The 13594-nt window shown below is 43.1% G+C and overlaps 1 protein-coding gene across 3 annotated transcripts in view; it reads left to right on the forward strand.

The window, feature by feature from the left end:
• Positions 1-13594, forward strand: part of ORC5 (origin recognition complex subunit 5) — a 103409-nt gene that overhangs the window by 71058 nt on the left and 18757 nt on the right. The gene's annotated exons all lie outside the window — the stretch shown is intronic.

Here is a 13594-nt window from a genome sequence, read left to right on the forward strand (position 1 = left end):
GGAGACTAATGCACCAAGAACTACTGCTGCATGCTACCTACACACATTTCAGTGAGAGTTGTCCAGAATTGGACCTTAATTCTCATAATATGTAACCTATGATAACTCATGCGTCAAAATGTTAGGTGCCTAGAGGACTCCTGATGTTTTGGATGCAACATGCTAACTATCTGGAATTCTGTTTAATTATGTCTCTGGCTTCTACAGCTCTGCCTATCTCCATAGAAACGTTCACTTTAACAAGTCATATTGGAAATTCTGATGGTTTTGTAATGGTTTGATATAAAGCTTCTTCTAGGATTTGGGAGGTCTTAACAAATGCTTTAAGCAAATGAACTTTGGTGGGTGCCTCCTTTAAAAAAAACAACTCTAGGAAAAATGTTTTCTCCTTCAGTTTCTCTTCTATTTTCCATGCATGTAAACAGCATCTTTTAAAATATGATTTTACTTAAGAACTGGGTGGATCATTGCCATTTTGCAGTCTGACCTGCAGTTGACCAACCCAGGCAATCTTTGGCTAAGCTGCACTTCAACCAGCAATTTAATTCTCCAGTTGTCTGTCTGGATCACATTGGTTCTTAATTTCTTCCTCTTTCTTTCTTTTTTGGATAGTCATACATACATAACTAACTTATGTGCACATAATCTAATGTATATGTACACATAATCAGTGTATGCTGATCCACAGGAAAACATTAGGGATGCTGTATGATCAAAAGCATTTTTCCTATTTTTAATTTGTTTTGGAAATATTGAGAGAGGAAATAGCACATGGCAGTTCTTTCTCTGTTGAAGTGTCGCATTTTAAACAAAGCTCCCACACGTTGTGTGTGTGTCTTCCTGTGATAAAGCATTTTAAAAATCTATATTTCAAAACACATAAGCAGCCAGCTCTTGTTGGTGTGTGGGTGGTATTGGGTAATTAGGCCTTGTTAATATCTTGCTTCCCTGTGCCAGATTGGATCAATACCCTTTCAACATTTAATTATCATACATTTAAAATAGACAGCAATTAACACATGCTTCTAACACCATTTAGAAAATGAAAGCTGTATACGCTAAGCATAATTTTGCACAAATGTAATTTTGTTTAGAAGTGTGGAGACCTAATATTGAGAAGCATATCCAGTTTTCTATAGTCTTCTAATGATGTCAATATGTCCGTGCTTTAAAGAATGTATGTGGTATAATTACTAGGGGATGCATCATTGGGTTCAGTTAGAGGCTAGGTGAAAATTCTAAAATAAACCATGGCCTGAAATTGAACTTAAAAGCATTCTGCTCCACTTAAGAGTAAAACTCTAAAGTTTAAACATGTATAGCTATTCATGATGGCATGTTACATCTAATACAGTGGTGCCCCGCAAGACGAATGCCTCGCAAGACGGAAAACTCGCTAGACGAAAGAGTTTTCCGTTTTGGAGGTGCTTCACAAAACGAATTTCCTATGGGCTTGCTTCGCAAGACGACAATGTCTTGCGAGTTCCTGCTGGTTTTTTCCCCTCCCCCCCTTTTTCTAAGCCGCTAAGCCGCTTATCAGCTGATCCGATCAGCAGATAAGCCGCTAAAAGCCGCTAATAGCGCTAATCCGCTAATCCTTCAATGGGCTTGCTTCGCAAGACGAAAAAACCGCTAGACAAAGAGAATCACAGAATGGATTCTTTTCGTCTTGCGAGGCACCACTGTATTTGAATCAAAGAGGGATATGTAGCTATTCTCGTCCTTCCATATTGGAAGCTAAACATGCCAAAATGTGTCACCCTAGTGTGCAGAAGCCATTTCAAATCCAACGGCCATTTCCACAACAGTGGTTGCTTTTTCCAGCCTCCATAAATAGTGGAATCCCAATACCACCTTGATATACATACTGTCTCATTAAAGCCAATATGTTATCATGCTGTCATGCATTCTCATTCAAAACTGCATAGTGACAGGTACGTAGGCTTGCATGTGTAAGCTGCCTGTCATTGGTGAATGACAGATGGATTGGGGAGCCTATACAGCCCCTCAGATGTTGGGCTTCTAACTTCCATCAGCCTCATCTCACGGTCAAGGATGATGGGAAGTTTAGTCTAAGCAACATCTGCAGGGCCACGGTTTCCCACACCTGCACTAAGGTATCTAGACATCAATAACAATAATAATAATTTATTATTTATACCCCGCCCATCTGGCTGGGCTTCCCCAGCCACTCTGGGCGGCTTCCAAAAGAATATTAAAATACTATAATACATCAAACATTAAAAGCTTCCCGAAACAGGGCTGCCTTCAGATGTCTTCTAAAAGCCTGGTAGTTGTTGTTCTCTTTGACATCTGGTGGGAGGGCGTTCCACAGGGCGGGCGCCACTACCGAGAAGGCCCTCTGCCTGGTTCCCTGTAACTTGGCTTCTCACAGTAAGGGAACCGCCAGAAGGCCCTCGGTGCTGGACCTCAGTGTCCGGGTAGAACGATGGGGGTGGAGACGCTCCTTCAGATATACTGGACCAAGGCGGTTTAGGGCTTTAAAGGTCAGCACCAACACTTTGAATTGTGCTCGGAAACGTACTGGGAGCCAATGTAGGTCTTTCAAGACCGGTGTTATGTGGTCTCTGCGGCCGCTCCCAGTCACCAGTCTAGCTGCCGCGTTCTGGATTAGTTGTAGTTTCCAGGTCACCTTCAAAGGTAGCCCCACGTAGAGCGCATTGCAGTAATCCAAGCGGGAGATAACCAGAGCATGCACCACTCTGGTGAGGCAGTCCGCAGGCAGATAGGGTCTCAGCCTGCGTACCAGATGGAGCTGGTAAACAGCTGCCCTGGACACAGATTTGACCTGTGCCTCCATGGACAGCTGTGAGTCCAAAATGACTCCCAGGCTGCGCACCTGGTCCTTCAGGGGCACAGTTACCCCATTCAGGACCAGGGAATCCTCCACACCTGCCCGCCTCCTGTCCCCCAGAAACAGTACTTCTGTCTTGTCAGGATTCAACCTCAATCTGTTAGCCGCCATCCAACCTCCAACTGCCTCCAGGCACTCACACAGGACCTTCACTGCCTTCACTGGTTCTGATTTGAAAGAGAGGTAGAGCTGGGTATCATCCGCATACTGATGAACACCCAGCCCAAATCCCCTGATGATCTCTCCCAGCGGCTTCATATAGATGTTGAAAAGCATGGGGGAGAGGACATAACCCTGAGGCACCCCACAAGTGAGGGCCCAGGGGTCTGAACACTCATCCCCCACCACCACTTTCTGAACATGGCCCAGGAGGAAGGAGCGGAACCTCTGTATAACAGTGCCCCCAGCTCCCAGCCCCTCAAGACAGTCCAGAAGGATGTTATGGTCGATGGTATCAAACACCGCTGAGAGATCCAGCAGAACTAGGAAACAGCTCTCACCTTTGTCCCTAGCCCGCCGGAGATCATCAACCAGTGCGACCAAGGCAGTTTCAGTCCCATGATGAGGCCTGACTCCCGACTGGAAGGGATCCAAATGGTCCGCTTCTTCCAGGCGTGCCTGGAGTTGTTCAGCAACCACTCGCTCAATCACCTTGCCCAAGAATGGAAGATTTGAGACTGGGCGATAGTTGGCTATCGTGGCCGCATCTAAAGATGGTTTTTTAAGAAGCGGTTTAATAACCGCCTCTTTCAGCGAGTCTGGGAAGGCTCCCTCACGGAGGGAAGCATTCACCACCCCACGAAGCCCAGTCCTTCCCGGCTAGCTTTTATAAGCCAGGATGGGCAAGGATCAAGGAGACAAGTGGTTGGTTTCACTCGTCCAAGCAGCCTGTCCACATCCTCGGGGGTAACAGATTGGAATTGATCCCACACAACTTGACTAGACAGGACTCTAGCACTCTCCCGCTCCGGCTCTGCTCCCATGGTGGAGTCTACCTCTTCTCGAATCTGAGCGACTTTATCTGCAAAAAACTTTGTAAAGTCATTGCAGGAGATCATGTTGCCCCTACTGGGCCCTGATGGAGCAGGTGGTTCCGCTAAAGTGCGAACCACCTGAAAGAGTCTCCTGCTGCTGTTTTCCGCAGATGCAATAGAGGCGGTGAAGAAAGTCTTCTTCGCCGTCGCTATCGCCACTTGGTAGGCTCGACATTGAGCTCTAACCCGTGTCCGGTCAGATTCAGAATGGGTTATCCGCCACCGGCGCTCTAGTCGTCTCAACGATTGTTTCATTGCCCTCAGCTCCGGGGAAAACCACGGGGCTGTCCAGGCTCCATGCAATCGGAGAGGGCGCTTTGGAGCCAAACAGTCAATAACCCCGGTTAACTCCACATTCCAGCGGGCCACCAGGGAATCAGCTGAAAGGCCATCAACATGGGATAAAACATCCCCTACCGCTCTCTGGAAACCATTTGGATCCATTAAGTGGCGGGGGCGGACCATCCGAATCGGTCCCACCTCTCTGCAGTGGGGAAGGGTCGCGGAGAAGTCCAGTTGCACCAGGAAGTGATCTGACCATGGCACTTCTTTGGTTTCGCTTTTACTTAATGTCAGATCACCAACATCCATAGAGGTGAACACCAGGTCTAAGGCATGCCCGTGGCTATGAGTTGGGCCAGACTTATTCAGGGACAGCCCCATGGAGGCCATGCTTTCCACGAAGTCCCGAGCGGCCCCTTGTAAGGTCGTATCGGCATGGATGTTAAAATCCCCTAGGACAACCAAACTAGGTGTCTCCAGGAGGACATCCGCCACGACCTGAAGCAGCTCGGGCAGGGAATCCTTGGTGCAGCGGGGAGGTCGGTACACCAATAGGAATCCTGTACTGCCCCTATTGCCCAACTTCCAGAACATGCACTCAGAGAACTGGGTCTTTCCAATAGGACGCCTGGTGCAAACTAATGACTTCCTAAAAATCACTGCAACCCCCCCTCCCCGCCCACAAGACCTGGGTTGCTGTGCGTAAGAGAAACCTGGTGGACATGCAGCGGCAAGGGCAGGCCCATCTGCTTCATCCAACCAGGTCTCTGTCACACATGCCAGGTCAAAGCCTCCATCCACAATCAGGTCGTGGATGGCAGTGATTTTATTCATCATTGACCTGGCATTGCACAGCAACACTTTCAGGTCGTGTGGGTTTCCCTTGTTGATTCCAGTATCCTTCCGGTCAGGACCAGACCTGGAGGCAGGGATAGTCCTCAGACAACGACTAAGCCTGCTTCCTCGGTAATGACATGGTCTGGTCTTAGCGTAACTCCTCCTCCTACCCATGATCACTGAGATCGGTTGTCCGAGTGCATCCCCCCCTATGGAACCTGCCCCAGCCATTTTGTTTGCTGGGACCCACTCCCAGGCAGCCCTGACCCCTCCCCTTAAAATCAAATTAAAGCCTATACAAAAAACAAACTAACAGAACAATAAAACTATAAAAACAAAAAACAAAGTTACAAACAAAACATAATTAAATTAAACAAATTCCCCCACCCAACTAAACACCCACCCCACCCCACACACCCGAGGCCTCCCTGGAGCCCCATAAGCTGCGGAGGTGAGTATGGGGCCTGCCCCCAGGCCCAAGGTGGAAAAAGGGCTTCAAGGGGGAGCGGTCCTCCCCACAAGCTCACGGCAAAGTGGCAGCAGCAATGTCCCGAGGCCTCCTTGGAGCCTTATATGCTGTGGTGGAGTATTAAAGACATTGGCACAGAAAAAATATACAAGTCCCAATAACTGGATTCTAGAAACAGTTAAGCATTAATATTATTATTATTATTATTATTATTATTATTATTATTATTATTATTATTATTATTATTAAAGCTAAGAGATGTGGATCAGTAATCTGGATGTGAGACCACTGGGAACCGTACATAAGAGCAGAAGATGAATAAAATAAATATTAAACAACAAATCTAAAAGAAATATATAAGCCTCATATGAATCAGTGAGAATATATAAGCAGGTGCAGAATATGAATCTGGATGAGTTAATGTTAACTATCTGAAAATGTTATGAAAATTGGGCTTTCCTCTCAATTTTCAATGTCTGAAGATATAATGTGGAAAGGAAAGGTTTCATTAGTAAGTGAAAAAGGAGATGATATTTATGATTTTAAAAAGGACAAAGTTTAGTCCTGTTTCCATAATGGTGATACTTTAGAGAGAGAGAAAATGAAGAATAGAAGAAGGGGATACTGGAAGACAATTGATAACTTTACAAATTAGTAATTCATAAAAATCAGGCAAAACACTAGTGGAGGTTTGATTAAACTTCAACAGATTGACTCAATCTGGCATCTTTGACCCTGAACCAGTAAATGAAATATCCTTTGTACATTGTGGGTGAAATATGACCTCTGTTGGTCTCATAAAAAGCAGCCATTTTCATTTGAAGCCTATTTTATACTGAAAACTCAGTGTGCTTTCAGTCCAGTTCTTAAGCCCACCTCTTGGCTAGTAATGGGATGAATATTGTTTACCACACTTTTTATTGAATAATACAATTACTGGAAAGTGTGGTGTGCACCCCCCCCCCCGTTTTGTATGCCTATGTAAGAATAACAAATTACCTGAAACAATCTTCATGGGTTCCCAAGTTCTGTCTCTGTATGGTGCTTGAAGCTTCATATAGTTGTTGTGTTGTTGTTTTTGTCGTGACTTGCCCTTTGACAGTGTGTTGCCAGAGCATGAAGTCAGAGGACTAGAGTAGGGCATATTACTGTTGGATTTTCAGAGCATCTTATATCGCTGTTCTGGCCAAATTATTTCTAGAGTCATAGTTGACAGATTGATGGCACGTACACAACTTTTTTATTCTATTTAATTTCAAGTAACTAAGCCTGAATTTCAAGGTCTGGGTAGAGCAGCGGTTCTCAACCTGTGGGTCCCCAGATGTTGTCGGACTACAACTCTCATCATCCCTGAGCTCTGGCCTTGCTAGCTAGGGGTGATGGGACTTGTAGTTCAACAACATCTGGGACCCGCAGGTTGAGAAAGGCTGGGGTAGAGGTACTTTCCTGTACTCTGGGGATGGTGCTGTGTATTAAATGACATACTTTCTTTCCTCTTGCCTCCTCGCATGCACCTCTAAGCAGAGAGGAATCTACATTGCATTGAGATGTTTCCTTCCTTTGCAGTTATTTGTTCCACAGCTGCCACATGGCTTAGATGCCATCAACTGGAAATGGGGAGGTACCTGCAAGGGAAGGGGAGTTTACCCCTTTCCAGTACCCACACACCCTCTGTGACACACCTTGCACTTGACAGAATATTTTGCAGTCCTCATTAAAGTTGTGTGTGTTATCAGATTTATCAGTGCAATTCTACATATGTCTACTCAGAAGGAAGCATTTTCAACAGAGCTTATTCTCAGATAGAATATAGGCATAGCAGGCATGTCCAACTCCCAAGATACTGTGATCTACTCACAGCTGTGATCTACCCATTGTCATTGCCAGGAGTTGTTGAGCTTCTTTTAGGGGAGGGTTGACCAACGTTGTTGAGCTTTTTTGGGAGGGGGCACACAGGTGATCACTAACTTGCTACCACGGTCAACCAGTAAATCGCAATCAACCTGAGGTATAGGAGTGCAGCCTTGTATTTAAGTATTCAGAGGTTTGAATTACTAAGAACTCAAGATTCCAAGTAATCTTTAAGTGTTGCTTTACTGACAGATCTTAGCCTTTTATAGAAGGTATTTTCTTACCTGTTCCATATTTCTTAATCCGTAGGATGCCTCGCCAGTGATTGTGAGAAAAAACTATATATTTTAAAAACATATTTTTGTTTTTAGAGAAACAGTCAGTACCACCCCCTCCCCAGCATAAGTTAGCTTTGCTGCTCACTACATAAGTGGATTTTTATGCCAACATAATTTGTGCAAGCATCATTGAATTTAATTCCAAGAGGCTAGTTCTGCACATTCTGTCTGAAATGTGTTTTCAAAATGACATCTGGTTTTCAAAGTGCTTTTTGCTACATATTAGTGGTTTTAACATCTGTATGAACTTAAGTACCAGCAGCAGTGGGTTTTGTACAAATGCAGCCAAAAGACTAATTTTGCACTGCTTTTTAAAGAGCAATAAAAGCTGAACATAAATGACACTGCAAACAATTGAGAGTTTTAAGATAGTGTAGAATGACTGAAAACACTGAAGACGTGATATTCACAGTAGAGTATGTTTCAGTGTGTCTTGGGGGCTCAGAATCATGTTGTAATTAAGTCTAAAAAGATGTTTTTAACCTTTGGAATTAGACAAGTGCATAATATGACAGAGATACACCTAAGAAATTTTAAAACTTCAGGTTGAATCAACTGTTATTTCACGCTGGTACCATATTGTTCCCAATGGTGTTCAGTCTATGTCTTCCCCTGTGGCATATGCTTTCATTCACTTCCTTTCATCAAACGGAGTTACGTGCTCTTTAGGCAATTGAAGTACAGTACATCTGATTTGCTTCTGCTTCCTGCCTGTTTCATGTCTGTTCTGGGGTTTGTGGGCTGCTCCATAAGAGATCTTGTGACAGTGATTTGCCTTATGTTGGTCTTCAACTGGTGGGTCTCAGTCTGATCCAAAGTGTTGTGGCCTGATCCAAGGTGGGTTGCAACAGGAGCCCTACCACTGTGCAAATATATGGTAAATGATTAAGAAATGAGTCCCCAAATGTATGTTTGGGTTAACAGTGAGTTCTGGGTCTGAAAACGTTGGAGATACCTGCCTTAAATGACCACACAACTTTTCTGTTGTTTGTATTTTATTATAGAATATCAGACAGTTGCTCTGTGCTTGTAACTCTGTACCTTATTTATAGGTCTCCCAATGCCATTCTTCACTTAAGTTATGTATAGCTCTCCTGTCAGTCAGCCAGCTCCCTCTTCTCTTTTATCTTTTTGAAAAAAGCAATAATCTGTGATGTATTTATTTGTTTTCCCAGGATTCAAATGTGGCAGATAAAGGAATGATATATTAAAGAACTAAAACTATGTGTGAACATAACAGAATGTAAAATCTAGAGCGTAGGAGTTTTGTAATATCAACCCTGGTTCATGTCCATACTTTCGTTGTATCAGTATTTAACTGTGGCTGTATGCAGAATTCATGCCAAGCCATGGTTTAGAGCTGCTTGCCTTGATTTGTTTTTCCATCTGTTCAGCACCCAGCTTCATCACCCCACGCCTGTCTCTTGAGAATGAGCAAGTCTTATCTCTATAGTACCATCTTTTGTAACAGACCAACAGCAGTAACTGTAGTTTGTGCTTCGAGATACAACAGCAAACTACAGCTAGCACAAACAATTGTTTGATTTCCTTCTCTGGAAGCCCCTTGCAAAGTTGTATGTGATGACGTAGGTCTGGTTTGGACAGTTTTTGCCCATTCTCAGTCTTCCCTTCATACACTGTAATAAGCCAACAAATCTTCCATTGATCATAGTTTCTAGTTAGGTCAAAACTAGGAAACCATGGTTACTAGATGTGAACAAGCCAGGAGTTTAAACTACATTCTCTGTATTTAAATCAATGCATACGCAAATTTGTTTATCTGTATTTGTTTGTTAGATACGAAACCAGGCTTTCTCAGCTGTTCACTCTTTTATGCTCGCCAAGTAATGTTGGATTTTCAGGCTGGCAATGAACACGAAGCACCTCTGCCTATAATTTTTCTTCCACAGTGGTTATTTGACTGGATTACATTTCCAATTGAAAACTCTACAGCCATTTACTGTGCAAGCCAGTGCCTCTTCTTTCATTAGTAGTCCCAACACTATTTTCTTTCCCTTCTTAAGGCATGTTTCTCATACTTGCATTTCATGAATGAGAAATCTCTATATATTAAGTATATAATATTCTAGTCATTTGCTGCTTAAAGATTCTCTCTCTCTCTCTCTATATATATATATATATGGTTATACCATTTTAAAGCTATTTTCAAGTCTGTCGTAGATAGATGTGTGTTATGGTATACAGTGACAATGAAATACTGTGAGTATAGTATATGACACAAAGGAAAAACAGCTCTGTAACAATTGGGAGTTTATTTCCCCTACCAAGGGGCACAGTTAGTTTGACATTGCATTTATCATTTTCCTAATGTAGTACAATGTTTTTTCTCTGAGCCAAGTCATTTCCTCTTGAATTTTGAGATAGATTTCCCCCTGAGATTAGGTCCCCAATCTTCAGATGGGATTCCGATCTGTCCAACTTTGGGTGCAAGAAGCAGAGCTGAAGGAACATGGCTGCTGATAATACCGCATACTAATTTTATGCAGTATTTTCGCTACTGAGGGCATGTCCAATTGCTCATTCCCAGGACTATATCCATAGTGGGTTTGGTTTGAACCGCAGCCTCACGTTTCACCTTTTTCTTATCCTTCTCCCTTATTGTGGGTAGAATGTCACAGGTGAAGCTTGAGATTTGTGTTGATTTGACAGCACATGATTACTTAATGCACCCTGAGCAGAATCCTTTGGGTAAGTTTGGACTATGATAAATCTTCAGCATGGTAAACAGATATGGCATTAATTGGGATGTGTTACTTTTTTTCTACCTTTCACAGAAGTTCCATACATTACAGCAAATGATAAAGAAACCTACCAGTTTTGATCAGAAGGGGAAAGACTGATTTGCTTCATTAACATGGTGGGTGGGTGGTGTATGTGTGTTTGTGTGTGTGAGTCGGGGGGAGAAGGAGAGAGAGAACGAACAGGGCATGAGATACTTTTTCATGTATGAATTACCTTGAGTTTTTATTACTCCAGAATTGCGTGAATCAAACCAGGTGACTAGGGCTGCAGTTTACCCAGATAAGTAACCTTGTCTGTAAGCGATGGCCAAAGTCTTTGTATCTACTCTACCATGTTATGCTTAAAACGTTAATCAGAAATTTCATATCCAGGTTTGACACCATTTCAGATTTATAGCCATAAGATTTAGGGAGCAATTTTACAATACTGACCTTCTGTTCCATTTTACTGCATTTGGAGAAAAGAAGAGGAAATTTGTCACAGTCTCCCCCCCCCCCAATTGTTGTTAACAGAGTGGCTGGCACATTTGTAACGCAACAGCAAGGTCATTTTTGAATCTGCATTCTCCATAATATTTAGATGGGTCCAACTCCAAGTCATCTAAGCTGGTTTGTTTGCTGGGAGCTTTTATGAGCCTCATGCCATTCCTGCTGTGGAATATGACCTATTTTCATCAGTAGGCGCAGAGTGTAAGAGGCCAGCTGCAAGCGTACCCTGCAAAAATGATTAGCCAATAATGGTGCACTGGGGTGTAAAAGAGCAGTTGTAATAACAGATTACTCCATTATGCTTCATCGTTGACTGAATAAGGGCCTGAGTGAATGAAGAGTAATTTTCCTCTTTAACTTTAGGGGTTCGAAGTACCTTTTTTTTAATAGAAAAAGTAACCCTATGAAATTTAGGAGGCATACAAGAAAATTTCTGTAGTAAAAGTAATTTCTGAAAAGCAGTCTGGGCCCATTTTTGTCTGTTTTCCTTTACTAAAGCGCTAGGGATACATCATTAGTTGCGTTCTGTGGACAATTGTTTTGTAAACTTGTAGAGATTTGTTGCTGTAAATAAGCAAAATAATTTAAAATGTGAATATCCAGACTTGTAAGATTATATATAGCAAAAACCAGCAGAGCACAACACAGTCCCACATTAGTAAAAGCATCTTAACAGTTTAATTGGTGAACAGTATAATGCACACATACAATCACTTTGTGGAAACATCACTAAAAGGTTGAGGTGACCAAGTTGAGGTGACCTTGTACCACCTGTGTGGTAATACTGCTGTTCCCAAGCCCTATAGAACAAGCCTAGTGGAAATTAGATATATTTATACCCTGTTGACATTAGTGTTACTCAAATTAGCTGTCGCTAACTTGTCCCATTTACTCTTAAATGCAGCTAACTTTTCTTGGATTGGATAAGTCACAATTTTATTTTAGGTTGCTGCTTCTCATACTAATCTGATCTTCGTGGTGGCCTTCCCCTCCCCATTTTAAAACGTTCATCTAGGTCAGTTGTCAGACTTCGTTGAGCATGATCCACTATATGTAAATAATATGTTAATGGATAATCTATAGCACTTTAATTAAATTTGTCTTTGTAAAAATGCAATCTGCACACATTGAGAGAAAACTATATTTCAGAAATGGCAGTTAATATGATATTTGTGCAAGACAAACTGGAGGCAAGAACCATCAATGGGTTATTTTGAAGGAATTTTCTCTGATATTTGTGGATGTGAATCTAAAAGGGGGAGTAAGCCATAGTTTCCCCCATAGCACGTTATCCAATTCACTTCCAAGATCCATCTCCCCAACAGATTTCAGAGGAATGGGGTGGGAACTTTAGGCTACCAGCAAAGTGTGCATAAAAGAGACGAGTCCTCTGCACGTTACGGATCTAACCAAACCATCAAGTGAACTCAGATTCCTGGTGCCCACCTCCTTCACCTCAGACATACTTTTAAAGAGTGTAGCTGCAAAACATTTAACCACTTTAGGAACATACCTTATAAAGTAGGCATCAGGCACTGTTTTAATTTAGCTTCCGTTTATTGCCTCCAAACCATTAAAAAAGTTCTATAAAGTTCTGTTGCAACCCACCCTGTGTCAGGGACTGGCTGGATGACAAGGAATGGTGGGAAGTACCAGCTGGGGAAACCCCAGAGGAGGAAAGCTCAGAGCCGGAGGAAAGGTCAGGGGAGAAGATTGGGAGGAGGTCTGGATGCTGAAGGGGCAACAGGGTTTAGTGAGCAGGAAGAGCCTGTGACAGGGAGCAGTGCAGACTCTGAGGCTGAAGCAGAGGAGGGGGTCAAAAGACTGCTGAAGAATCCAGGGAATCTCCCTCTCCTGCTGTAACAAGCTCCCTCCCTCCCTTGTCTCCAAAAAGGTGAGGCTAATGAGGAGAGCGGAACAGAGATCAAAGTTGGGCAGACACAGTTTGAGAAACATCCAGGTGAAGAGGAGTCTTAGAAAGGTTGGAAGACCTTCAGTTCTGGCAACTGCTCCATAGGGGCTAAGATCCACTGGGAAGTGTTGCTGAGTTGTATGCCGTTTCCTTGAATAAAAAATTTCACTGACAATGGAGCTCTGCTTCTTCATGCTGACCTGCGTCTCATTCCAGCCCTGACGCCCTGGGGCCTTAGGGTGAAGGCAAGCAATAAATTGTAATAATAATGCACTGTGTACATTACTCAGGCTGTGTCAGAAAATATACAATACTATACTATCATATCTAGAATCATAGAATCATAGAGTTGGAATAGATCACAAGGGCCATCGAGTCCAACCCCCTGCCAAGCAGAAAACACCATCAGAGCACTCCTGACATATGGTTATCAAGCCTCTGCTTAAAGACCTCCAAAGTAGGAGACTCCACCACACTCCTTGGCAGCAAATTCCACTGTCGAACAGCTCTTACTGTCAGGAAGTTCTTCCTAATGTTTAGGTGGAATCTTCTTTCTTGTAGTTTGGATCCATTGCTCCGTGTCCGCTTCTCTGGAGCAGCAGAAAACAACCTTTCTCCCTCCTCTATATGACATCCTTTTATATATTTGAACATGGCTATCATATCACCCCTTAACCTCCTCTTCTCCAGGCTAAACATGCCCAGCTCCCTTAGCCGTTCCTCATAAGGCATTGTTTCCAGGCCT

The sequence above is a fragment of the Podarcis bocagei genome (assembly GCF_964188305.1).
Source record: "Podarcis bocagei genome assembly, chromosome: 10".
NCBI classification, from domain to species: Eukaryota; Metazoa; Chordata; class Lepidosauria; order Squamata; family Lacertidae; genus Podarcis; species Podarcis bocagei.